The sequence below is a fragment of the Pinus tabuliformis genome, chromosome 2_2 (assembly GCF_031772625.1).
Source record: "Pinus tabuliformis cultivar Carrire ecotype Pingquan chromosome 2_2, CPIR1, whole genome shotgun sequence".
NCBI lineage: Eukaryota > Viridiplantae > Streptophyta > Pinopsida > Pinales > Pinaceae > Pinus > Pinus tabuliformis.
In genome coordinates this window covers 224,689,135-224,715,349 of record NC_142300.1, presented here as the reverse complement: position 1 = coordinate 224,715,349, position 26,215 = coordinate 224,689,135, and positions in this window count along the sequence as shown.

Here is a 26,215-nt window from a genome sequence, read left to right as displayed (position 1 = left end):
TTATTAAAATTTAATGTCATTTATTAATAAAAACATTAACAAGCATATTATCGTTTATGCCAAATGTGGAAGTATAGATAACACTTTAAAATTGTTTCACATAATGAATGTATGAGATATAATTTCATCAACTGCATTAATCACGTTATGTTAAAAAATGGACATGGTGAAGAGTCATTTGAAACAATATTTTAAGATTCAATAGATAAATAAGAAATCAAACTAATTCATGTTTATGATAATTCTCCAAGTATGTTAATTTTTAGGAATATTAATGGAATATTGGGAAAAGAATAAACATATGATTTCCCATGTAGTTAGCATTTGATTTGGTATTTGGTTCTTTAATGGGCATTAATTTTCTCATTAACTTATGGGAACATAGAGTATATGTACATGTGTGTGTGTGTGTGTATTACAAAATGCTTAAGAAAATTCGACTAAATTACATTATGACTTAGAAAGTTGACTAATTTTAATTTTTAGGTTTACTCAACAAATTTGACAAGCCTTTCCAAAATTTGTTCAAAATTTTGAACGGAAAAAGCCACTATGGTAGTGGTGAATAGACCCACAAGGTATGCCCTTTTATGACTACTTTCTTAATCTTTTAAAGCAAGCATTTTAGCCACAACATTCATATAAATAATTTAAAACCTACATGGAACCTAGAGATTATAGCGCGTGATAGATATGCAATTTTCCCCTGGACTAGCTTGTTTTCTTATGTACTCAAATATATCACAAATTCATTGGAAATCACCATATGATGGAAACATTTGACAAAATTCTTGAGATTGAAGCCTAAGGTTCAAGTAATGGAGGATCACATCAAGCACCAAAAAGAGGTTTTCCAACTATTGAATGAAAACCTAGTTATAGCACAAGGCATGATGAAATGAAACATAGATCAACATCACAATGAAAGAGTGCACTTTGATTTTTGGGATTAGGTTATTTTGAGGTTGTAACCATTGAAATATATGTCCCTTAGGCAACAAAAAAGGGACAATTAATTATGATGCAAGTACCATAGCCTCTATATGGTGTTGTAAAGGATTGGTGGTATGGCCTAAATATTTGAGTTGCCTCAAAATTCACATGTACATCTAGTCTTTAATGTTTCTAGTTTAAATAAGGTCTTCTATGGAAAAATAACATTTAAAACTACTTCATTAAAGTTTGAAAAACAAGAGCCTAAAATAATCCTCAAAACATGGAATAGGAAACTAAAAACCTAAGCAACTATTGAGTATCTCATCAAATGGAAGAACCTACCAGTAGAATATGAGACTTGGGAAGATGAATTTTTCATATAAAAGCATCCTCATCTAGTCATTAATTGAGGGCAACACTTATTTGAAGGGGAAATTCATTTTAAACCCCTAAATCTTGGACCATTTCATTGTTATTGTTATATTATTGTTGACATTATGGATCAAATAGGCTCATTATTTGTAGTTGTATCCTTTATATCCTTATATACCAAAGAGGTCTAGATTTATAAATAAAAATAAAAAATTATTTTGAAATATAATTATAAAAATAAAATAAAAAATATTTAAAGTAAAAATAATTTCTTTATTTGAATTTAAAATATGAATATATAGTATATAATATATGATATATAATATATAATATATTATCTATAATATAATATAATATAATATATATTATATATAATATAATATAGATAACATGTCTATTTGATTTCATTTGGGGCTTACAATTTTCGACAGGTCTCTTCGATTTCATCTGGGGCTTTTGGATTTGCCATAAAATTACCTTCCGAGAAAAACCTTATACTAAACCTTGACCTGTAGTTTGATTTCTTCCATAAAATTAACCTCTGATAAAAACCTTGTACTAAACCTCGACCCCTAGTTTGATTTACGCCATAAAAACCTTTGATATCAATTCATTTTTGTTTGTTTCTTTCGAATTCCGCCATAAAATTACCCTCTAGGTAAAACCTTGGCCTCATACTTATAATTAAACTCGACCTCTCCCGCTAACTGAGCATCAACAAATTGAGGTGTTGTATCTCTAAGGTTTGCATGAGGGAAACAAGTCAGAGCATGAGAGAAATAGTAGAATATTATCATGGGAGTATTAGATGAGATATGGTGGTAAGAAATCATTTGTTTAGGGTTTCATTATTTCTAATGAGTTGTATTATGCATTACAGGACATGGTGAAATTTAGGGTTTTATTTAGGCTTGTTTGAAGCATTTTCTAAAAGAGTTTTAGGGCTTCATCAAAATGACCATTCCATACAAATCCAGTAATAATTGTATTCCATGAAACCCCATCTCATTGTGCCATTTTGTTGAAAATTTTCAAGGCCTGATCCACAAAGCCATTATCTGCAAATACTGTAGTCATTGAATTCCATGAGACCACGTTTTTCTTAGGCATTTCATTAAATAGTTTAAGGGACTCATTAACAATCCCATTCTGTGCATAACCTACAACAAACATCTTATTATATGCTAATGGATCTCCATAACTTGTGTGAGTGATTCCAAATTGGCGCACACAGGAATAACAAAGGAAAAATGAACTAATTAGGTTGGATTCTTTCTTCCTCCATTTGGTTAAAGAGTTCAATGACTCATTAGGATAAAATCGATGCATTGCATAACTTTCAATCTTAAAATCCCAAAAGCACACATTTCACTCAGGTATTTTATCATAAACTTTGTGAGAATCCACAAAATTTCCACACTTAACATACGCATTCATGAGGGTCCTGCCTAAAATTGTGTCTACCATGAATCCCGTTTGATAGATGTGAGTGTGCACTAATATGGCATCTGCTAATGCTTTTGTTTTAATACAATCCTATAAGAGACACACATAGGTGTAAGAGTTGTGAATATGATTGTTTATAATACTTAAAATTTTAATAGCCTCCTTCAAACATCCCTCACTACAGAGAGTTTTGAGATGGTGGGAATTATAAGTACAAACATTAGCATTATAGTATTTTAATACTAACACTTGCAGTAAGAAATCATAGTTGAAGGAGACAAAAATTTAAATTTTCTTTAAGCAATGGTTTTCAAGTGCAAGGCCACCCATTTTTGTGTGAACATGAGTTTTTTTTGCAAGGTCATCTAGAGTAATGATTCCCAAATGAAATAACACCTTATATGTAACCTATATGATTTTATATTGTTGAAAATTTCGATTTTTTTCCATTTGATATAATTATTTCTTATTCTTTATCTTTTGACATTTGATAGAGTAACTTTGTTATTTGTCTCATATTATTTGTATACAATTAATGATAGCAACATACAAATATTTTCAAAGTTGGAAGATTGTTAGTTGTTAAGGTTTTTTTTAACAATGTCTATTATCTTATATCTATTCCAAAAAAGAGACGATAAGAGCCTTGATACACAACTTATTGCCAATATGAGATGAATTATAGTGTTACATCGCCTTTCTTATCCTTCCCTTCTATTACATATATTAGACTAAATTATTCATTTCCTATGGAATTAACTCAATAGACTTTAATAAATTGTTGCAATAAGTAAATAAACTTTCACTTCATCATGCATTTTACAAAAGACAAACCACTAATGTATTTTGTTGAGAAAAATTGAGCTTATCCTTTGTGATCCTGATTGATAGGTGTCTCTTTGAGAGAAGTTTCTTATGTTTACAAGAAACAAAGCTTTGATTAACACCTCTCGTGCCACTATTTTTGGAGATTTTAACTTGTTCCAACTTGGATTTGAAGGAGGCACAATGAGGACATGTTAGGCTTGATGCCATGATGAAGGGGTGAGGTGGGGAGTTCGTATCATAGGGGAAATAAGGAATGGTAGAGTGGCACTCATTGGATCAGTGGAGGATATGAATTTATGAGAATTGGCATATAAATACTTTCAGGCTCTTAGAGGAAGGTTTACCTTGGGCTTGTAATCTTTGTAGCCAATCACATGGGGTGCTACTAATGGTACCATTTCCGGAGTGGATCATCATGTGTAGACTTGTAAATCCACATGGGGATAATAAATTTGACCCTTGGATATTTACTAGTTATTTGATAAATTATGCATTCCTTAATTTGTGAAGAGATCCATCTTGATTTCTAAAGGGATTGCATCTATTATCCTAGCTTGCATGTCATTTGAATTCATTTCATGGAATAGTAAGGAGTGGATCTCTTAATTGATCCTGACTTCTCCTTGGGGCCAGTGACATGCACTATTTGACTATTCACCAAATTTAATTGCATTATTTTCTCTAAGAACATGGAAAAAGGATGCCTACTATAGATATGTGAGTTGATGTTGGATTTGTATCACAATTTTCTCAAGGTCAATGTTTTTGTACCTTGTAATTTTGACCATCTGCTAGATGAAGTTGTAGGAATCACCAATCATGATGGGGTTATTGAACCTAAGTTCACAAAGGATATAAATTACCAAGAGAACCCCATATTCTTATGCTCTATTGATTGTTTAATTGCATAATACTCATTTGTAGGAGGTTGTTTCCTCTCCCTCAGAATCGAGAATGACTCCCCCTACTCCAACTCTTCCAAGATTATATTTGGAGGCCCCACATAAAAAATATAGTTTCACTTGTGTTCTTTCAACCAATCTGTGAATTCTCTATCCTTCAATCCAAATTTAAAATTAGTAAGTTTGGGCTGGATTGTCAAAGTATTATGGGTGCTATGATGAGTCTTGTTTAGTAGAAATTTGAACCAAAACCCTTCTTCAACTTGTAGGATTTGCAGGTCTAATTTTTACTTCCTTTTGAGAGTATGAATTTTTATGACAGGACCCATACCTTAGCAATTATCTTCCTTTGTTCTAGTTTCTTATTTTGAAAAATGTATTTGTTTCTAGCTGGCTAGAGTTGCCAACATAGAAATGCAGAGAGGTTGATCCAAAATCACTTGAGAAGGTTATTTTGTTTGGAGTAAGGTTTGTTTGAGTTCCACTGTATAAATAAATTAGTGACATTCAACTCGAAGTTTACTTGTGTAGGGAGAGGATGAATCATGGCCTCATAATAATTTTTGGAGAATGAACACGAGAGGAACAAGTTTTGGATGGTTTTCTCTGTGCTCAGACACAGTGGGAATATAGATGGACCTTATATGTTATTCTTTCAAATATTATTAGTAGTTAGGATCTTTCCCCTAAGTAGAGTCCATATGAATAATTTGATTTTTGTTATAATTTTATTCTTCCAAACTACTTTCCAATGATGTCAAAGGGATTGTTTCTCATGTTTTCTTAGTAATGCATCCTAGCCAATTTTAAATATGTAATTTTTTCTTGTTAAATTCCATTTGAAGTTGTCATACTGCTTGAAATGTATTAGTCTTGCTTCCTTAAGACGCTGAAGTAGGATGTTCCATTGATGATGAAGCTCATGTGGGATAATTGGAGGTTTCTAGGCTTTCTAAGAGTTATCTTTCTGATCCCAAATTGATAATTAATCCAAGTGTATGATTCCATTTCCTACCATCCAATGTTTTAGATGTAGGATTATGGAATGGTGGATAACTTTGGTTTACTCATAATACTTTCTTCGCATAGATTTATTTCTTGTCCTACACTTAGAATTTTGGAGGTGTGAGATTGGATGAGCGGGAGGTTTTTATTGCATAACTTTCAAATTTACAAGCAAGGTTTGATATGAATTTGACTTTGGAGGATTTGATGGTGATAATTGTTCATATGTTTCCTTTTTAGTACTTTATTCCACCATGTTGATTCTTCAGTTATTATCCTCCATGTGATTTTTGCTCCCAAAGCTAAATTCATTGGTCTTGGATGTTTAATGGCTATTACTCCTCTCTAATAAAGTGTTGTTACCTTTTTCTAACTAAGCAAACTAATTTTTTTGGTTTATGTTATGCATGCCTACTATAAAAACTTCGATATGATGAGCTCTATTTTCTTTTGTATGCTTGCAGGGGATTGCAAAATTGCAAACTGGTATAAAGGGATGGTTGACAATATTGATTTAATTAAGATGACCCTGGCTACCAAGTTTAGAAATTTCATTCCCTTGTGCTAGAGTTTCTTCTTTATTTTATCTATGACCTTTGTCCAAACCTTTGTTTTCAATGTTTGCTTGGAAATTAGCATACCTAAATATTTGAAGTGTGTCCAGTCCACTTTGCAAGGTATTCCAAATATTTGAGATATGTGCTAAAGAATTCTTGTAGGGGTGTTCCAATCATATATATTGCTCTTTAACCTATTGAGAAGGCTTCCAAAAATTTGTCTAGAGTGGTTTTAAATATTCTAGAAATTGTGGGAGAGGCTCCACCTATGAACAAAGTGTCGTCAACAAATTGGGAGTGATTCATTCTTTTAACACATTGGTTGTAGTAAACTTCAATGAGAGGCACTCTTTATCTGCCATGCTCAAGTTTTCTACCGAGTGTTTATGCCATGACGATATAGAGAAATAGGGAGATGGGAAAACCTTATATTAGCCCTTGGGTGATTTGAAATAATTGCTCTGGTCTTCCATTCACCAAAGGAGCTATCCAAGGCTTATGGATACATGCCTTGATGAGATCAATGAATCCCTAGAAAATCCCAGTTTGTCTAAAACAAAAAAGAGAAATGAGTGTATAGCCCTATCAAATGCATTTTCCATATTGAGTTTTAGAATAAAACCTTGTTCATCTCAAGATAGGCTAGATTGGATGGCTTCACTAAGAGAATGTTATCCAAAATCTGTATTTTTTGGATTAAACCGCCTTGGTTTTGAGAGATCAATTGTGGGAAGGGTTTTGAATCAGATAGCAAAGGACTTTATTTATTATTTTGTAAGAGGAGTTACATAAGGAAATAGGTCTAAAGTGATTAAAGGAAGTGGGCCTAGCTTCTTTTGGAATTGAAGCAAGGAAATTAGAATTAGTGTCACCTCCTATTTTGCACTTGGTTTCGACCCATTGAATCATTTCGAGCATATATTCTTGGTGAGCTCCCAATAAGTGTGGTAGAAGGCTATGGTGAATCCATTTATCCCTGACACTTTATCTAGATGCAAACTCCATATTTCCTTTTTCAAATCATCTTCATCCACTAGTTTTGTTAGTATTGCATTGGTCTCCTTTGTTACCATATTTGTAGTTGTTCTTAGGAAGTCTTCAAAAATGTCTGGCTCTAAATATATTGTCAACATCCTTTTGTAGTGTCGATGTGCTTCTATGTTGATCGCTTCTTGTCCTTCAAGGGATATGTTTACTTCTCTAACAATCACATCTACTTGATTTTAATTCTTCTTGCTTTGGTTTGATTATGGAAAAATATATATTACTGTCACCAAATTGTATCCACGAGCTTCCAAACATAATCCTCCAACTCTCATCTTCCTTCGTATTGGCTTGATATAGCTTCCAATATAACTCTTTTTCCTTGGTTTGAAAATCCTGAATTTCTTACTCATTTTCCTTTCTCACCTATACATGTTCTAGTTCTTATTTTTTAACCAAAATAGATATGATAATAATTTAAAGTTTCTCCTTCAAGTATTGAGTTGAGATTATATATTTGTATACGAAAAGAGTGTGTTATTTTATAAAATAAATGTATTTACTTGATATTCATTTACATCTTTTTTACTATTCTAATTTTTTTCTAGATAGCTTGTTATGTAAAAATATTCGAAACATACAAAATATTTTAGTGATTTGTACTATCTTGAGTTTCTTAGCTTTTATAGTGAAAAGGGTCCTACTCCTCAATATCCACCAATCCTTGATTTGCTATAGAGTATCTTCTTCAACATATTCCGCAAGTTAAAATTCCTTGAAGAAAAGGCATAACATACATTTGCTAGACCAAAAATAGAGTAAAAATATGATTTCATTTCACTTTTTGGTTGATTTTGTGAGTGCAAGAGGCCCATCACATTTTCATTGTGACCTACATTTCCTTGCTTGAATTCTATTATTTTGGGAGTCAAGAGTATGTTGTTTGATCGATTCGTCTCTTCCTTTATATGTAAAACCTAATAGACCTCATTAACATCCAATTTATCCATCTCTACATGTGTCATGAACATGATTCAAGATAGACAAAACTAGGGGAGTGAGTGGATGCAAACTAAAACCAAATATTACTCATACTGAAACTAGAGTTCCTTTCACCTAAGAGCAAAATAATTTCATTAAGATGGTTGCATATATGTGATGTAACAAAACCATTCAATTGATTTTTGGATTTGATATAATTATTTCTTGGTATTTATCTTTTGACACTTGATATAGTAACTTTGATATTTATCTCATATTTTTTGGAGTTAATGTTACCAACACACAAATATTTACAAAGTTGGAAGACCATTAGTTGTTATGTTATTATAGGGTGAGAAAAAATTATTTTATTTAATTTAATTTAACCAAAATAGAAATGATAGGATAGTAAATCTTTACCTTAAAGTTTTAAGTTGACCTTATAATATAGTTATATAAAAGAAGTGTGTTATTTGATAAATTAAAAGTCTTTATTTGATATTCCTTTTCATCTTCTTTACTATTCAATTTTTTTTTTAGATAGCTTGTTATGTAAGAATATTTGAAACATACAAAATATTTTAGTGATTTGTACTATCTTTAGTGTCTTAGTTTTTATAGTGAAAATATTTTGACTCCTCAATCTCCATCAACTCATTTATTTGCTATAGCATATCTTCCTCAACATATTCTACAAGCTAAAAATGACTTGAAGCCAAAGACAAAGCATCCATTTGCTAAACAAAAAACAAAGTACAAATATGATTTCATTTCATTTCTTGGTTGATTTTGTAAGTGTAAGAATGCCATTACATTTGCATTGTGACTTGCTCCAATTCAATTATTTTAGGATTCAAGGTTATGTTGTTTAATTAATTTGTCTCTTCCTTTCTATGTGGGACCTAACAAACCTCATTAACATCCACATTATCCATCGCTTCCCTGTGTAATGAATGTGACTTAAGATAGAGAAAACTAGGGGAGTGGTTGGATGCAAACTAAAACCAAATACCACTCTGATTGAAACTAGAGTGCCTTTCACTTAAGATACAAATAATTTCATTAATATGGTTTCATGTATGTGATGTAACAAAATAATTCAATCCACTTGAAGGAATTAAAAGGATTTGAATGTACAAACGGAACCTAAATAGATGATTTACTAGATTCCTCCATATGGGTCTTATTTTGAATAGGAACCGTAAGCTTGGATGGAGGAGAGACTACCCACAAACCAATAAATGATCACTACTTGTATCCCCTACAATAATACACCACCATGCCTAAACCTCCACCAATTCTAGACAAATCCATATGTAGCAAAAAAATTTCATTATCCCAAATTGATTGCGTGAATTTCAGCTCCAGTGCCTTAAATAACCATGTGTAGATCCATTTGGAGTAAGCAAGTGGAATTGACAACCCACATCCATTCCTTATTAACATAATGTGGAAAAATATTATCTAGAGTGATATGCCTCTTGGCGCTAAAGTGTGAGTGATCAACATTACTAATGGTCTTATTCTGAATGTTAGTGAGAAAAAATAATGTATCTTTGTTAAAATGGGTGAGAATTTCCTTCCATTGTAGTTGAAGTATTAAAAAAGAACTCAACACCAACCGAGTAACATTTTTAAAGATGTCCAATTGATTGCATTAGTTTTTTGGTATTGTTTTCTTATGCTAACCTACAATAAAATTCAAATCATGTAAATTAGAGTAAAGGAAACAATAGTATTGAAATTTGATCACGGCTCTTCTATGTTGTGGTTTAAATTACATTCATATGTTAGCTATGATCCTTGCAAATTATGCCTCTAAAAATAATTTACTTTCCTTTGAAATGAAGAAACGTGTACATATAGCACCAGGGTTAATGCATTAAGTTTGTTGTTTAAATCTTATAAATCCAACTCCTCCTGAAGTTGAATCCAATGAAGAAGGAAGAAAAAGGGAAGAAAATGGAGGAAGGAAAATTTTGTTGGCATACATGTGTGTCTATAATAGGTATCTATAAGTTTTGTGTTGTTTCCTCCTGTTCCATCTCCATGTAGAGTATTGATTCCCAAATGGAATAAAACCTTTTTTGGGTGTGGAGCCTGGTTGTCTTTCTAATTTAGACGTCTTATTTTTAGGTGGGTGAATACCCTAGGAAGACTATACACCCCTCCATGTCCCCCCCACGGGGGTTCAGGGGGACTATCCCCTCTGGATGGGGGGTTCGGTGGCTAGTAGGCCCTTGAGGAGGGTTCGAGGGGGAGTATCCCCTCTGAATGGGGGGTTCGATGGCTAGCGGATCCTTGACAAGGGTTCAGGGGGGACTATCCCCTCTGGCTGGGAGGTTAAGTGGCTAGCGAGCCCTCAACGAGGGTTTGGGGGAAGAACCCTCGAAGCTAAAAATAGATGAAATTTTTCCTTGTAAAATATTGTAATTTCATAGTTAATTTGGGTCATTCATTAGGCAGATGATCTAACAATAGAAGTTATGTTAATTTGCATTTTTTTCCCTAGAAGGAAAACCTCGATTTATATGAGGAAATTTTATTGTTGTTGTGGATTATTACTCTGAGCAAGAACGAGAGAGGAGACTGTGTGAAAGCTAAGAGGAAATTACAACGCATCTATTGTAGGTTTTGTCTCTTCATTTTTCTAGATAATATAAAAGGAAGGTCGAGTTATTTCTTCGTCGATGTAGCCCAAATTGCGTCAACCACGTGTATATGTGTCTCTATTGTTTAATGTGTTTCTACATTTTGTTTCCCCAATATTTTATCTGTTCCATTGCTCTATGGTTTAATTTTCTAACAATCGTCTATGTAACTTTTATGATCCTATTTTGTTGCAAAAATTGACTTTTGGCATTTGATATAATTATTTATTGTCTTTATGTTTTGACAATAGATATGGTAACTCTGATTTTTTCTAATGTTATTGATGAGATTTAATGGCATGGAGGATGGCTTCATTTCAAAACATATCAATATCTGCTTTAATTTTCTAGATATAAATTGTGTAGAATATTTTTGAAACCAAGTTGAAATTTTAGAAAAGAGTGCTAGGGTGAGGATATAAATAGTAAATATCCAAAGATGAATGTTGAGGAAAGAGAGGAAATGTCAAAAGAGATGTCATAAAAAAATAATAATAATAATTAAGATTAAATTAAATAAAAATGTTTTTTAATTGTAATGAGAAATTAGTATTAATCAAAATACATAGCCAAAACACACAATTGGAGTACATGATAATGAATGCTACAAGGAAAATTGCTTCAATGGTTCTAAAAAAAACTGGAAAAATACGATCCTCCTCCCAATAAAATGATAGAGGGGGGTGATTCAATACTAAGCCTACTAAAACATAAATATACTAATTCTTGAGTGCAATAGGAGTGTCTTACATATTTCTTGCACAAGATGATACAAAAGAAAAAACATTTCTAATATTTGAGTGAGACCTAACATCCCTAGTAGATCCAAGAGAGGAAAAAGAGTGTTGGGCACAAAATTTTGGGGAATTATTTCTTTGATCTTTCCTACTTATTGATAAAGGAGGGGATGAACATGGATTTTTTTTTAAACATCTAAATAAGAATGAGAAAAGGAGAAAACAATGACCACCTACTCTTCCTATATTCCCACTTCTTCCTCCTTCATTTCTAAAACAAATATTTTTTAATTTTACCTAGATAGAACATCTTCCTCAATGGGTGAATTCATGTTCTATGTTTGCGCTTGACCTTGAAACTTGTTTGAGTGATCCTTGCTCATCGTTATTTTGAGAAGATGGAGTTGGGATGGAAGGAAGCTAAGATGTTAGAGAATCAGGACAAATTTTCGTGAAGTTCCCATACTCATAGAAATAGTTGCATTTAAAAGGAACCCGCTCATAATACAAGGCCTAAAGATGGCTCCAACCCTCCAAGTGAAATTGAATTTCCTCTAGGAGTTCTTTTTCAAACCCCATTTCAACACAAATTTTGGCATACAAGAAGATATTCTCCTTGCCCTATGAGAAAGTAATATGGTGACCAAACTTGTCTCCAATGGATTTAAAAGTGCCATCACCCCAACAAATAATGGGAATATGTTGCAATATAATACAAATACGCACAAAATAAATTTTCATGTTGGGATTAAAATCCATAATCTAGTGGGTGAGAAACATTCCCTCAAAGCCCATGAAATAAGGCCTAGATCTAAATATTAGATCCCATCATCTCACCTTCAACCTTTTGTGTAGTACAAATTGTAAACAGGCTCATGTTCTACCAAATATTTAGAGATCCAATTCAATTCTCAAGGGTCTCTAAGCTACTAAATATATTATGAACCATATTGTGAGTCAATGAGCTTCTCTTATATTGCTTCCAACTAGACAACCACCTTGAAGTATCTTCATAGTTATTTAGATATAAATAAGTTTCATGTTACATCCCATAAATTCATTAACTACTTATCTCATTTGATAGGCTATATGTACAACCAAATAGGTATATATCATATCTATCTTTGTCGAGTGAAGGAATTTCAAGTAGAGTGGAGGAAGGTTAGATATCTATTATGTCTACTAGACATAAATCAACTAGAGGTTAGAATATGAGAAGAAAATTCCATAGGTGCGTGGAATTTTTTCTTGTTGAAGTGGGTTCATGCTCTTATGATGTTGAGAGCGTATGTGACATCGAGGTTCCCTTGAGGTATAAACATCTAGTGAAACAATAGGTACCCAAGGACTTTCATAAAAAAAAATTAATTTTGTCTCAACGAGAGGATATATTGCGTTGTTCCATCATCGTTACATTGTTTGTAGATATTTTCCATATATGGCATTAAGCTGCATTATAGTGGATTAAATAAATTGACGGAGTATGTCAAACCATATTACAATTACAATGATTGTATGTGGTTGGTCTAATATACGTGAGGTATGCAGAGATATGAAGTGGCTAAAAATTATATATAGCTATGAGAAAAGTATAAAAATAAAGGAGTGTATATTTATATTTGTCAAGCCAGGGTAACTCCAGGCTTGGCAGAAAAAACTGATTGATATATTTCATTAGGTAACTATTGTTTATATACATGAATGTGACTGATCAGTTCATCTTCTTGATGACTGTTCACATTCCGGGTACACCCAACCGCTGAGGATTAGGTGTCAACAATTCCCCCCTTAATCTGAAGGGATGTTGGTGAGTCCAAGCATCATTCTGAATCTTTCAAGCTTTTCTCTTCCAAGCGCTTTGGTGAAGATGTCTGCAATTTGCTCATTTGTGGAACAATGACAGAGATGGATTGTTTTGGCCTCAACATGATGTCGGATCAGATGATATTTAGTATTGATGTGCTTAGTACGATCATGGAACTTTGGGTTCTTGGCCAACTTTATTGCAGAGGTGTTATCAATCATGAGTGGAGTTGATTGTACTTGTTTTACCTGCAAATCTTCAAGAATTTTCCTGAGCCACACAATTTCTTTCGTTGCTTCAGCTGCTACTACGTATTCTGCTTCTGTTGTGGAATCTGCTGGAACTGATTGTTTGCGTGATCTCCAGGAGACAGCTCCTGATCCAAGACTCATAGCATATCCTGAAGTAGATACCCCAGTTTCTTTTTCTCCATCGAAGTCTGAATCAGAGTATCCAATCAAGCTGAAGTCTTCCACCTGTGTATACTTGATTCCAAGGTCTTGAGTTCCCTTCAAGTACCTTAGAACTCTTTTTGCAGCAGACCAATGTCCCTCACAAGGTTTTTGCATAAACCTGGAGAGGATTCCAACAGCAAATGAAATGTCTGGTCTGGTAGTAGTGAGGTAGATGAGACTTCCTACAAGCTGTCTATACTTTGTTGCATCCTCAAATTCCTTTCCTTCAATAGATGTGAGCTTTAAGTTTTGTTCCATTGGAGTAGAAAGAGGATTGCACTCTGTCATGCCAAATCTGTTTAACAAATCTCCAATGTATTTCTTTTGAGAAAGAAATATGGATTTTGGATGTTGGGTTACTTCAATGCCAAGATAGTAATGAACATAGCCCAAATCAGTCATTTCAAAACTTTTTCCTAATTCTTTCTTTATGGATGCAATATAGCTTTCATTGTTCCCTGTCATTAAAAGATCATCTACATATACCACAAGATATACAACTGTTTTGCCAACTTTCTTGATAAATAAAGTTGCATCATCAAGATCAAAATGATTGAAGTTGAGTTTCAGAAGATGCTCAGTTAGTTTTTCATACCAGGCTCGTGGTGCTTGTTTGAGGCCATACAAGGACTTCACAAGTTTGCATACTTTATGTTCAAGTCCTTTCACAGCAAATCCTTCAGGCTGGGACATAAAAACATTCTCTTTTAGATCTCCATTCAAGAATGCAGTTTTTACATCCATTTGATGGACTTTCCAACCGTTCTGAGCAGCTAGTGCAAAGAGTGTCAGGATGGTGGCCCATTTTGCTGTGGGGGCAAAAGTTTCCTCATAATCGACCCCTTCCTTCTGTGCAAAACCTTTTGCCACAAGCCTAGCTTTGTGCTTGTCAAGTGAGCCATCAGCTTTGTATTTGTTCTTGTAGACCCACTTGCAGCCAATTGGTTTGGTTCCAAATGGAGGGTCAACCAGCTTCCAAGTGCCATTCTTTATGAGCGCTTCATACTCCTTTTTCATCGCTTCTTTCCATTCATCATGAGAAGTAGCTTCTTTGAAGGAAGTTGGTTCAAAATCTGTAGACAAGTTCAATTCACAATCATAAGTAACATCCATATCAACAGGTGAATTAGAGTCATCTACATCACCTCCATCTTGTCAGTTTGTATTTCTGGTTCCTGTTTTTCCAATTTCATCAGGATGAACACTTTCAAGTGTCTTTGTCAGCCACTTTGGGGGACCTTTCTGAGATGGTCCAGGTTGCTCTTTTGATTGAGTTGGGATTGAATCAAGATTGAGTCTCCCAATTCTATCAATTACATCACTTAAAGCATCATCCGTTGTTGGAGTTTCATGCAGGGGAGATTGTTCTTCAGAAGAAGATTCCACATGTTGTTCTAGTATAGGAATCCCCCCTTCAAGATGTGGAATCTGATTATCAAATTCTTGAAATGATTTCGTTTTTGCGAATCTATCCAAGCGATCAAGTTGTCGCTCAACAACATTGTTAGCTTTGGATGATTCAAGAAAAATGACATCTCTAGATACAACAAACTTTTTATTTACTTCATCATAGAGACGGTATGCTTTAGAGGTGTTTGAATACCCCAGGAAGATACACTTACGACTTCTAGCACCAAGTTTGTTTCTATGTACCTTTGGTATCAAAGCATAATAGGTGGAACCAAAGATCCTGAGATGTTTTACCGAAGGAACATGTCCATACCACAATTCATAAGGAGTCTTGTTTCTTATAGCATTAGATGGACATCTATTCTTTATATATGCAGCACATAGAACAACATCAGCCCAAAACATTATCTTTACATTTTTTAAGAAAAGCATGGATCGTACCATATTCAAAATTGTTCTATTCATTCTTTCTGCTACACCATTCTGTTGGGGATTATAAGGTACAGTTGTTTGATGTTTAATCCCATGTTGGCGAAGATAGTGTTCAAATTCATTTGATGTATATTCTTTTCCATTATCAGTGTGAATAGACCCAATATGAGATTGTGCATCATTTTCAATCCATTTATGAAAATTCTTGAATGTTTGAAAAGCATCAGATTTGTTCTTCAATAAATAAACCCAACACATTCTGGTGTAATCATCAATAAATGTCATGATATATTTATTTCCATTTGCAGAAGGAATAGGCATTGGACCACATAAATCTGAATGAATGAGTTCAAGCTTTCTATGTGCTCTTGAATGTGAATCATGAAAAGACTGTTTGCTATGCTTTCCTAGAATGCAAGCATCACATTGCTTATGTTTTCTAGGAATTGTAGGCAAACCAGCAACACCATTTTTCTTCAATAAGCGGAGACTGTCATAGTTTAAATGTCCAAATCTAGCATGCCATAATAAACTTGATGGAAGTGTACCTTCTTCATGATGAGAAATATATGAGAAATGGTGTGCATGAGCAGAGGTTCCTTGCAGTTTGAGAAGTCTTTCTTCTTCTATTCCCCTCATGACAAGTGAGTGGTCAGATGCTTTTCTTACCTCAAGCTTGCCATCAAACATATGAATGGAGTGACCTTGCTGACGGATGTGGACCAAGGACAGCAAGTTTCTCTTGAGTTGTGGGAGATATAGAACATGATCCAGAAGAAAGTCTGGAAGACCAGGCAGTTTAAGCCTGATTGTACCAAGCCCTGATGGCTTGATTTTTGACTGATCTGCAAAGTATACTGCTCCATCAACATTGTCAGTGAAATCTTCAAAAAAATCTTTCCTATGAGTCATATGACAGGTTGCTCCTGAATCAAGCAACCAATCATTTTTCGAAGAATCAAGTGAAGCATTAAACAAATCTTCATTTACTCCAATGTTACATTGTGCCTCAATATAGTGAGCGGATTCAGGTGCTTTACCTTTGTCTGTATCATCAGTTTTACCTTTTTGCTGGTTTCTTTTCTGCTCAATTTTATCCCATGGTAGCTTGCATGTAGAAGCATCATGTGATCCATTTCGTTTGCAGCGAATGCAATGCAGATCTGCTTTTTCTCCTTGAGAATGTTTGCCCCCCCCCCGCCTCTGAAATATCTTCCTCTTCCTCTTCTTCCACCTCTTCCTCTTGTAGAGTCTTGAGCAGGATGCTTTTCTTTATGAGCAAGGTACACAGTCTCTTCAGAAGATTCAGGGACTGTCTTCTTTCCAAAGGCTTTCTCTCTTTCAGCAAACTTTTTCACAAGAGAGTCAAAGGTTATATCTTTAATATTTCCATTTGCTTGTAAAGACTCAAGATAATTGGAGTAGGTAGGATAGAGTGCCTTGAGAAAAGAAATAAGAGGGATATCCAGCTCAACCTTAGTGGATTTAATATCATGCATTATAGACTTTACTTCAGATGCAAGAGCAAGAGGATCATTATTTTTCAGTTCAAGAGTGAAGAGTTTAATCATGAGCTGAACAACTTCAAGTGCAGAATGTGAGTCATAGAGTTCTTTCAGCTTTTGTAAAGCTTCAAAGGCAGTTGAATAAGATGAAATATGGCGACTTACTTCTTCATTTACAGATGCTGCGATTAATGCATATGCTTTGCTATTCTTGTTATCCCAAATGACGAGCTCTTTGTCTGATGTAGGCTGTACAGGGTCATTGTCTCCTTCTCCAACACACACTCCCTTCCACAACTCATTGTAGATGAGGGTGTGTTTTACCATCCGGGACCATTCAGGATAGTTCTCCTTGCCAGTGAGAACTATTCCTACCATAGAAATGATTGAATGCATTCTGTAAAAAAATTACTTCTGCTGATAAAAAAAAACTTCCTTACGTTACAGCCTTCAAATCCCTCTAATGTTTGCTAGAAGCATCAGCATTGAAATGATAACTTTTCAATGCAGCATTACCATTCAAAAGAAAACTGTGTAATAAATCGCGCAATACCAAACACTTTGATTGATATATATAAACACTTTGAAAAACAGCGCAATACTCTGAATGATAAATAAACACTTTGAAAACTGCACAATACTTTGACTGCTTTGAAAGACTGCTTACATAAACTGCGCAATACTTGACTCACAGCATTACCATTCGGACATTCACACTCACATGGAATAAAACGCGCAATACCAAATCAGTTACCATACCATATCCTTGCGGTCGTGAGCGATGACAAACAGAATCCGAACTGCTCTCAAATAATAAATTACAGTGCTCTCAAATAATAAGCGATGACAAAACTGCTCTCAAATAAATTACAGTGCTCTCAAATAATAAGCGATGAGTTAAGGATAACAAGCTCAGGCCACGTTCACTCCAGTGAGTAACAAATCGAGTGTTGAGCGGATGCAATGTCGGGCATCTCAGGTTCGTTCTTCAGGCCTGTTCCACCAGCTACGACATGTACACGCTCTCGCTCCGCACCGAGGAATCCGTCATTGTGACGAAAGGGAAAAGAATCCGAACTCGCGACCTCTGGACTGGGACTGCTCCTCCCAAAGAATTTCACTCCCGCGCATATAGATATATAGCTTCTCTCGGTGTGCGCACACACAAGGATACAAGGAATGTGATACAGAGATTAAAAAGGAGAGCATACAAAGGAATAGGAAGAGAGCCGGATGGGTAATGTGCTGCTGCGAAGAGGAGTGGATGGTCGTCGTCGGATAAAGATCATGAAAGCCGACGGATCGGTGATGAATGAGAAGAAACTTTCGGCGGGTGTCCCTACAATTACAGGATTCAAAGTGCCACACAGTGGAAGAGGGAACGAAAATATGTGCATCATACGAACATGGTGATGATCGGAGATTTTACGACGCCGTTCTCAGACAGGTTTACTCATCTCTCCACAGAAATGAACCAAACAGTATTTGTGATTGCATTTTCGAAGTTGAATGGGCAACCGGTGAAATCACACAGCTTGATATTGAACGTATTTGTTTACTAACATCGGGAGGCATTGAGGATCACCCAGGAATAAAGTTTCTTGAGAATTTCCTGGTTGCAGGGGGCTGAGAAAGCAATGTTTTCAATTGTTAAAATCTCGAATAAGCTCAAATGTTTTTTTATGTCGGAAAAAGAATGGGCAAGAGTAATAACGATTTTAACTCAGTACACTAGTGATTTGGCAAAAAACTGATGCAACCAGTCAGGGTATAACCGACACATTCATGCGCAGAGAATCAACATCATTGAGACGCAGGACAGAGGCAGCGCTCAGGACAGAGCAGCGCTCAGGACAGAGGAGCGCTCAGGACAGAGGCAGTGGCAGAGATAAGGGAGTTACAACTATTTTTAAACTTGGCTCTGATACCATGTCAGGCCAGGGTAACTCCAGGCTTGGCAGAAAAAACTGATTGATATATTTCATTAGGTAACTATTGTTTATATACATGAATGTGACTGATCAGTTCATCTTCTTGATGACTGTTCACATTCCGGGTACACCCAACCGCTGAGGATTAGGTGTCAACAATATTAATGAAAGGCCAAAAGAATTAGGGAATATTACATGGTTTATAAGTAGTACATAACTCAAGACAACAAATGAGAAACCTAATTCCATATTTGAGGGACATGAAGGAAACCATGTATTCATATGTGTAATAAAATATATAGTTGTAGGAGAAGAGTTGTTGATAAATTACAACTTGAATTGAATAGATACAATCGACATTGCTATTATGGGGGTAGTATCAAAATTTCATGGCTAATGAACATCGCATGACTGACTTATCAAAAAGTTATATCTATTATCATTTTGCATTTTTTACAGGTAAATAAATGAATCTATGGCTAAATATTTTATAAGAATATGTATATATGATCCAATTAATCAAAGTCCAAATTTGGTCTCCATCTGATTTATTATGTATTTATCAAGCCAAAAATTATGTTATAATGTGGAAGGATGATCGTGGAAAAGCTACAGTAGAGTCAGAATAAGTAAACAATTAACAGTTTCGATTTACATTGAATGTGAAATTGATTATTTATTTAAATAATCAAAAAAACTTTTCTTTTGTTGACATATGTATTCTAGGGGACATGACTATGGTGATTGTGATTGGTTTGATGAGGAGGATTTGTTTCTCCCAGCCCAATCGAAAAAATAAAAAAAAACTTTTGGTTAAAGCAAACACAGACTTTCCATTTGATTCACGCTAGAGATAAAACTCATGAGATTAAGTAGAGGATTCACATCTTGAACGAAGATATTAAGAGATATGACGTAATAACCATATTTTAAATTGATTTTTTTATGTCATAAGTTTAATTATGAAAAATTATTTTTAACTTTTACATTATCTAATTGAAAAATCGTTTTATTTCTTCTATAGGATTATTTGGTAGAGACACCATAGTTCCCAACCACCACGAACTAGCATGTTCCTATGAGGCTATTTGCTTCTCCACCTTCGAGTGGTCATAGTACTAACAGTTACACTGGAACCACACCTTTGGCTCTGGCCCATGCACACATGGCCCGAGAAGAAAACACACAACCAAATTATGGAAGTGGTGACAAAGCTGGCCCTATTGATGACACTATGGGCTCATTTCCTGGATCATCATGTGTTTCCAACATGAGGAAAATTCTATGCACATTTATGGTGAATGAGGAACGAATTCCGATAAAAAAACCAAAAATCTCGAGTAATTTTTAATGTTTTAATTGTTTCATGTTGTCTATCTCAATCATAAATCATCTAGTTTATTATTTTCAAACTAATGGTAGTATCTTTTAGCATTTAGGAAACAATTTGTTTTATAGACACATGAATGAAAAATCATTGTTTATTTTTGGGCCCATCATATGCAGAAGGTGGAAATCCCAAAATTCCAACCTGAAGAAAGAGTTTATGGAATACCTTAAAGGTCTATTTAGGGTAGATATTTTCAATAAACATGCAGTTACCTCCATAGTCGAAAATTTTTAAAATATATATGAGACTTCTATAGGGGTTAGTTGGAAAAGAAATTTAGGTATGAGTGTCCTCCCATGATTCCTATGAGGGAATGGAAGGCCCTCATCATAGAACTAGAGGAAAAGAAACTAAGAAAAGAAGGGAAAACACCACGTGGTGCACCGAGGTAAATTACATTTTCAACTCGATACTTTTAATTTTCTTTAGTTTTAAATAAAATTGTAGTGTATAACATACTTCAAACTTTTCATAGGCTCCCCAAAACTTTGAAATTCACCAAGGAAAGGCTTGAGAAACATGGGAAACAAAAATTTGGCCACGGTGTCTATTCAAATTTATAAGAATGATTTGTAAGTACCCAAACAACTTAACAATATTATTTCTTATATCACCTTCCAACTATCAGGGAATTGCAATGGCCAATAACAAAAATCAATACTCTTATGCATTAGAGGGTGACAAGATCAGAACCCAAGCCACAAAGGAAAATTTTTGGCTTGGTTTCAAGTTGATATGTTGTTAATAACTAAATGAAAATGGGAAAAACGCAAAGATCCAATTTGAAGGACACGTTAAATAAAAATCAATCCACATTAACCTTTCATTACTTATAGAATACAATCATGTTTGTTACCATCCATAAATTTAATGTGTTTCTTTGTTTTAAGCAAGGGAGCACAAAATCGATGAGTAGTCTGTTGTTAGTGGAGTGCAACTAGAACATGGAATTCTCATGCAACCCCATGATAGTGGGGTGCAACCTGATGATATTGCTTCAGACAAGGCCCACTACAGTGATTTTATGATTATGTTTATAAATTTTATGAGGGTAATCTACGATTATGTACTTATAAATTTTGTGCTTTTAATGCCAAATGCTTTCATACATGAGGATCCTCTACCATAAGAGGAGCACAAGGCAGCCATTCCAATGGTGTCGACTAGTGCACTAGGTACATAATTACATTGCAAAGGTATTTTTAAGTATTAATGAACTACTTCAATGATATTTACTTTAAATAAGTTCTTTGAACCATTGGTTAGCCTCACCTTTTATTCATTTAAAAAGAGAATTACAATTACAAATATTTAATTGCAAATGGTGTATTGATTATAACCTTTCTTGTTTCAGCTCCAAAGTAGAGGATAAGGCTAGACAAGAAACTACTTTTCCTGTGTCCGCTACTCATGTAGGTAAAGAGCACTTTAATGCTCTTTTTATTAATGAAATACTTGTAATAATGATACACAAAAATATCAATTTGACATTTTTTCTTGTTGCATTTGATCATTTTCCCCTCTTGCAGAAACCTGCATGCTATGAGAGCACAACTAGGTTGTCAAGAAGACCTCCAAAGGCCATAACAGCTAAAGGGGAAGAAGAAACTGAAAACATATTTTTGATGATAAAATTTATTGAGATGGAATATTTTGTGTGTATTATTAATGAATTATTGAATTTTATATGTTAATGAATTATTGTTATATGTTTTTTTATGTGCAAAACCATGTATCTTTCCTGATGAGTTTTTCGTTTTGCTAGTGTTTATGCATGAATATTAATGTGTAGCTTTCAACTATTTAATAGTAGATAGATTGACTACTGGGGAATTGAGAGTAATGTGAGAGGGGGGAGGGGCCATAAGGGCTTCCACCTTTAGGTGGTTGACCCTGTTTAGTGGAGAGTAAATTAGTATTCAAATAATCTCGAAGAAAATCTCCCTCGATCTAACAGAGAAATAACAAAATCAATGTTGACTTCACTGCTACTCAATCAAATCAAGGGAGGTTTTCTCAAAGATTAGACTACTCCAATAAATTATTCTCAAAATAAAAAGGATATTATTTAAGTATTCATGCACATAATTCTTTTTAATTATTATTTCTTCATAAAAATGTTCATTAATGTATTTTATTATTTTGTTGATTATTTAAGTGTTGGTTGACTTAGTAGAACCACTGATGGAGGTGATTGCAGTAGGAAGCTTTGAAATTGATTCTTTTATACAAACCCCTCTTATCTATTCCCCTAAACATTGTATCTTCAAAATGGAAGAACAGGAACAGGGAATATCCATGTCTCCTTTTTCCTCTTCCTAAAAAAATATGGCATTCAGACATCGTGGCACCTCCACAATCACTAATGGATTACGGAGATGCCACATGGTTTAACATTGTATTTCTCAGGAAGGGGTTAAAAAAGGAAATATGGAGATTCCCTGCATCTATTTTACCATTTTCAAGGTACAAGGTTTAGGGGAGGGGCCTTAAGAGTTTCCACCTTCATGTGGTTTGCCATATTCAATAGAGAATAAATTAGGATTTGAATAATATTGTAGCAAAGATCCCTCAATCCAATAGAGAAACAACAAATTCAATGTTGAATTTTCTATTACTCCATCAAATCGAGGGATGTTTGCTCCAAAATTAGACTACTCCAATAAATTATTCTTGAAACCAAGATGATCTCATTCAAGTATTCATGCACTAAATAATTTTTAATTATTATTTAGTCATAAAAATGTTTGTTAATATATATTTGTTGATTCTTTAATTTTTTGTTGAATCTTCTCCAAAACTCTTTTACAACAATCATTAGAGATCAATGCATCCATCTTTATATGGGGGCCAAGGAGGAGTTGGAGTAAGAATATAGGATACCTTCAATTAGTCCTCAAGGTAAAATAAGTTGGTTGATGTAATGTGTCTCATATATATATATATATATATATATATATATATATATATATATATATATATATATATGATTTTCCCCTTCATTATCTTGTGTATCTAGTATTTTATGGGAAAAAAATGGTAGATCTAATATTCCTTGAGTAGATTAGGTTAGATCTAATAGTAGTCAATATTCCTATTGCTTGAAAGGGTTTTATATTGGTGTTCTTCTTCTCTTGTGTGTAGGAAGAAAGTGTTAGGAGTTGGAGCTTGATATTTGGGGCTATATCAACCAATTTTATGCAAGGATAACTATTAAATAAATGGTATAGACCATATTTTCCATTCCCTTATCATGTATTAGGATTGATTGCATTGAATATAGTGAAAAATTTCATTATAGTCTATCCCAAATTTTGTCTTAGAAGGATCTAGTGTTTCTTCATTATATTTTGAAAATCCTTTGCTCTTATATTCAATCCACTAGTCACATCTTATCAAGAAAACCAAATTTCTACATAGTGGTTAAATCCATTTTGATATCCTGTTCTCTTAAAATTTATCCTCTTGACTTATCCAATTTACCGGTCATCATCTCTCCTTCTCCCTGTGGGATTTAAACAAGCTATAATTAAAGAGCTATGCAAATTCCTTTGGGAAGGAGGAAACAAAAACCACAAGGATTTTCATTTGGTGAATTGGTGCATAGTGAAAATCCCCAAATATCATGGTGGGATAGGAATAAAATACCCTTTTCGGTCAACAAAGTCTTAGGAGCTAAACTCGTATGGAGATTGGTAATCGATAAAGTTTACAAGTGACAAAAAAAATAATCCATAAAAAATTCCTCTCTAGAAACCAACACCATTGTTTGGATTAGACTCTTTGACCCTCTAATGGTTCAAGAATTTGGAAGTTTCTCTACACATCCTCTCCTCCCATTCAAGAGAAACTGTCATGGACTCTAGGTAACGGGAAAGACATTAGTATTTGGAATGATAACATAATGGGAAGGCCCCAAATATATTTTTTCCCTCCTCTCCTTCATTTTAAATCATGACTTCATGACCAAGGAAAATCCTCCTTTTATGACATATCTTATTGATCCCTCCCATTTGGAGTATGGAAAATTTGGAATTTGGGAAAAGTTACTAGACAACTTCATATTCTTCTTCACTCTTCTATACTCTCCAAGGATGTGATCCAAGGTCATTATTTGAGGAAGATTCCAAGAGATCGGAATATGTTTATTTGTTTCTACATTGTTATTACCTAAATGGCACTTGGAATGTAAGTATCAAGGTGAAGGTGATCGGTCTATTGCAAATATGTATTTCACACATTCAATGCATTTATCCATAAAGTAGATTCACACATATAATAATTTATCATCCCTTAGTAACTTGGATAATTTGAGAAGTTGAGTATGGTTTCTAGAGTGATTTATAGAAAATATACCTCATATTCCCTAGGGACATCATGGCTAAGAAATTATACAATATTACACAATATTTTCCTATTCAATTCCTACAACATTTACCTATTATGTTGGGATGCCATAATTCATGTTACAAATGGGTGTATGAAATTCGAATTGGATCATTATTTTGTTTCTCATTAATCTCGATCCATTCAAATTGGATAAAGTGGAGGAATTAGCTCTCAAGACTATTTTTACCAACGAGACCCAATTTGGCAGAACGAGGTTTGAAACCTATCAGGATCAGTTTGACAAATCAAACGAAATTTTTTGGGGGTAAAAATTTCTCACTTGTGTGTACCTTTTTATGCTATTCTACGCACAAATATATTTCCAATGACATAAGAAGCACGTGAATCAAATTTCGTATGCAAAAGTTATGCCACTCAGAATTTGACCTTCCTATTTTCACACCTATAGTTTGGGAGGATGCCACGTCAACCCCCATTGTTCATGAAAAAGGGGCTAGCCACATGTTCTTGATGTAAACTAATCTAGAAGAGTCTATATTGTAACTCTATTTTTTATCTGTAAACTTTTGTGGATATTCCACTAGACAGTTAGTCACAAGAGATCTAATAATATTATATTAAAACTCTGAAAACTATACACTATTACAAATTATTAAACTTTAAGATCTATGGATTTTACTATAATTAGTGCATGCATGTGAATGGAAATTATGTAGAAAAGTAGAGAATAGAAAAATTAGCTCACACACACATAAGACACAATATATTCTCTCTGGGAAACCCTTTCAGGAGAAAACCTAGGTGCAAGGAGAGGTCGCTTTGCTCTCTTTCTCTGTCTGGAAATATGGCTGCAAGCACAAAGAAGTAATACCTGTGGCATGTGGGCTACTATAGTGCACAGATCCTCTCTGTGTGCTCTACCTCCTATCTCTCCTAGCCATCTTTGCTCAACTATGAAACTAAATGCTCGAAAGAATGGAATGCCTCTTCCTCCTAGTGGTCCTGTTATAACACAACCTGATAACCTACTAGTGGTTAATTTTGACTACATCAACTCTTAACTAGAGTTACAATATAGAATATTCTATAGTATTTTATATCACAAACACGTGGCTACAGCCTTTTCCATGACTAATGGGGATTGACGCAGCATCCTCCCGAACTATAGGTGTGAAAACAGGAAATTCAACTTCTGAGTGGCATAAATTTTGTATATGGACTATGATTGACACACTTCTTGCATCGTTGGAAAGGTATCTGTGTGTAGAATAGCATGAAAATTTGTTGCACTAAAGTGGAAAAGTTTACTCCCAAAAAACGTTGTTTGATTCCTCAAAATGCTCCCAGAAGGTTTCAGACCTCATTTTGCCAAACTAGGTCTCGTCGATAGAAATGGTCCGGTGAGCGGATTCCTCCACTTTTTCCACTCTAAATGCATAAATATGGATGAAAAACCATATAATGATCCAATTCAGATCACACCCCATTTTGGGAGGGTTTTAGTCCCCAAAACCTTTTACTGAATGAGGTGAGGAAAGT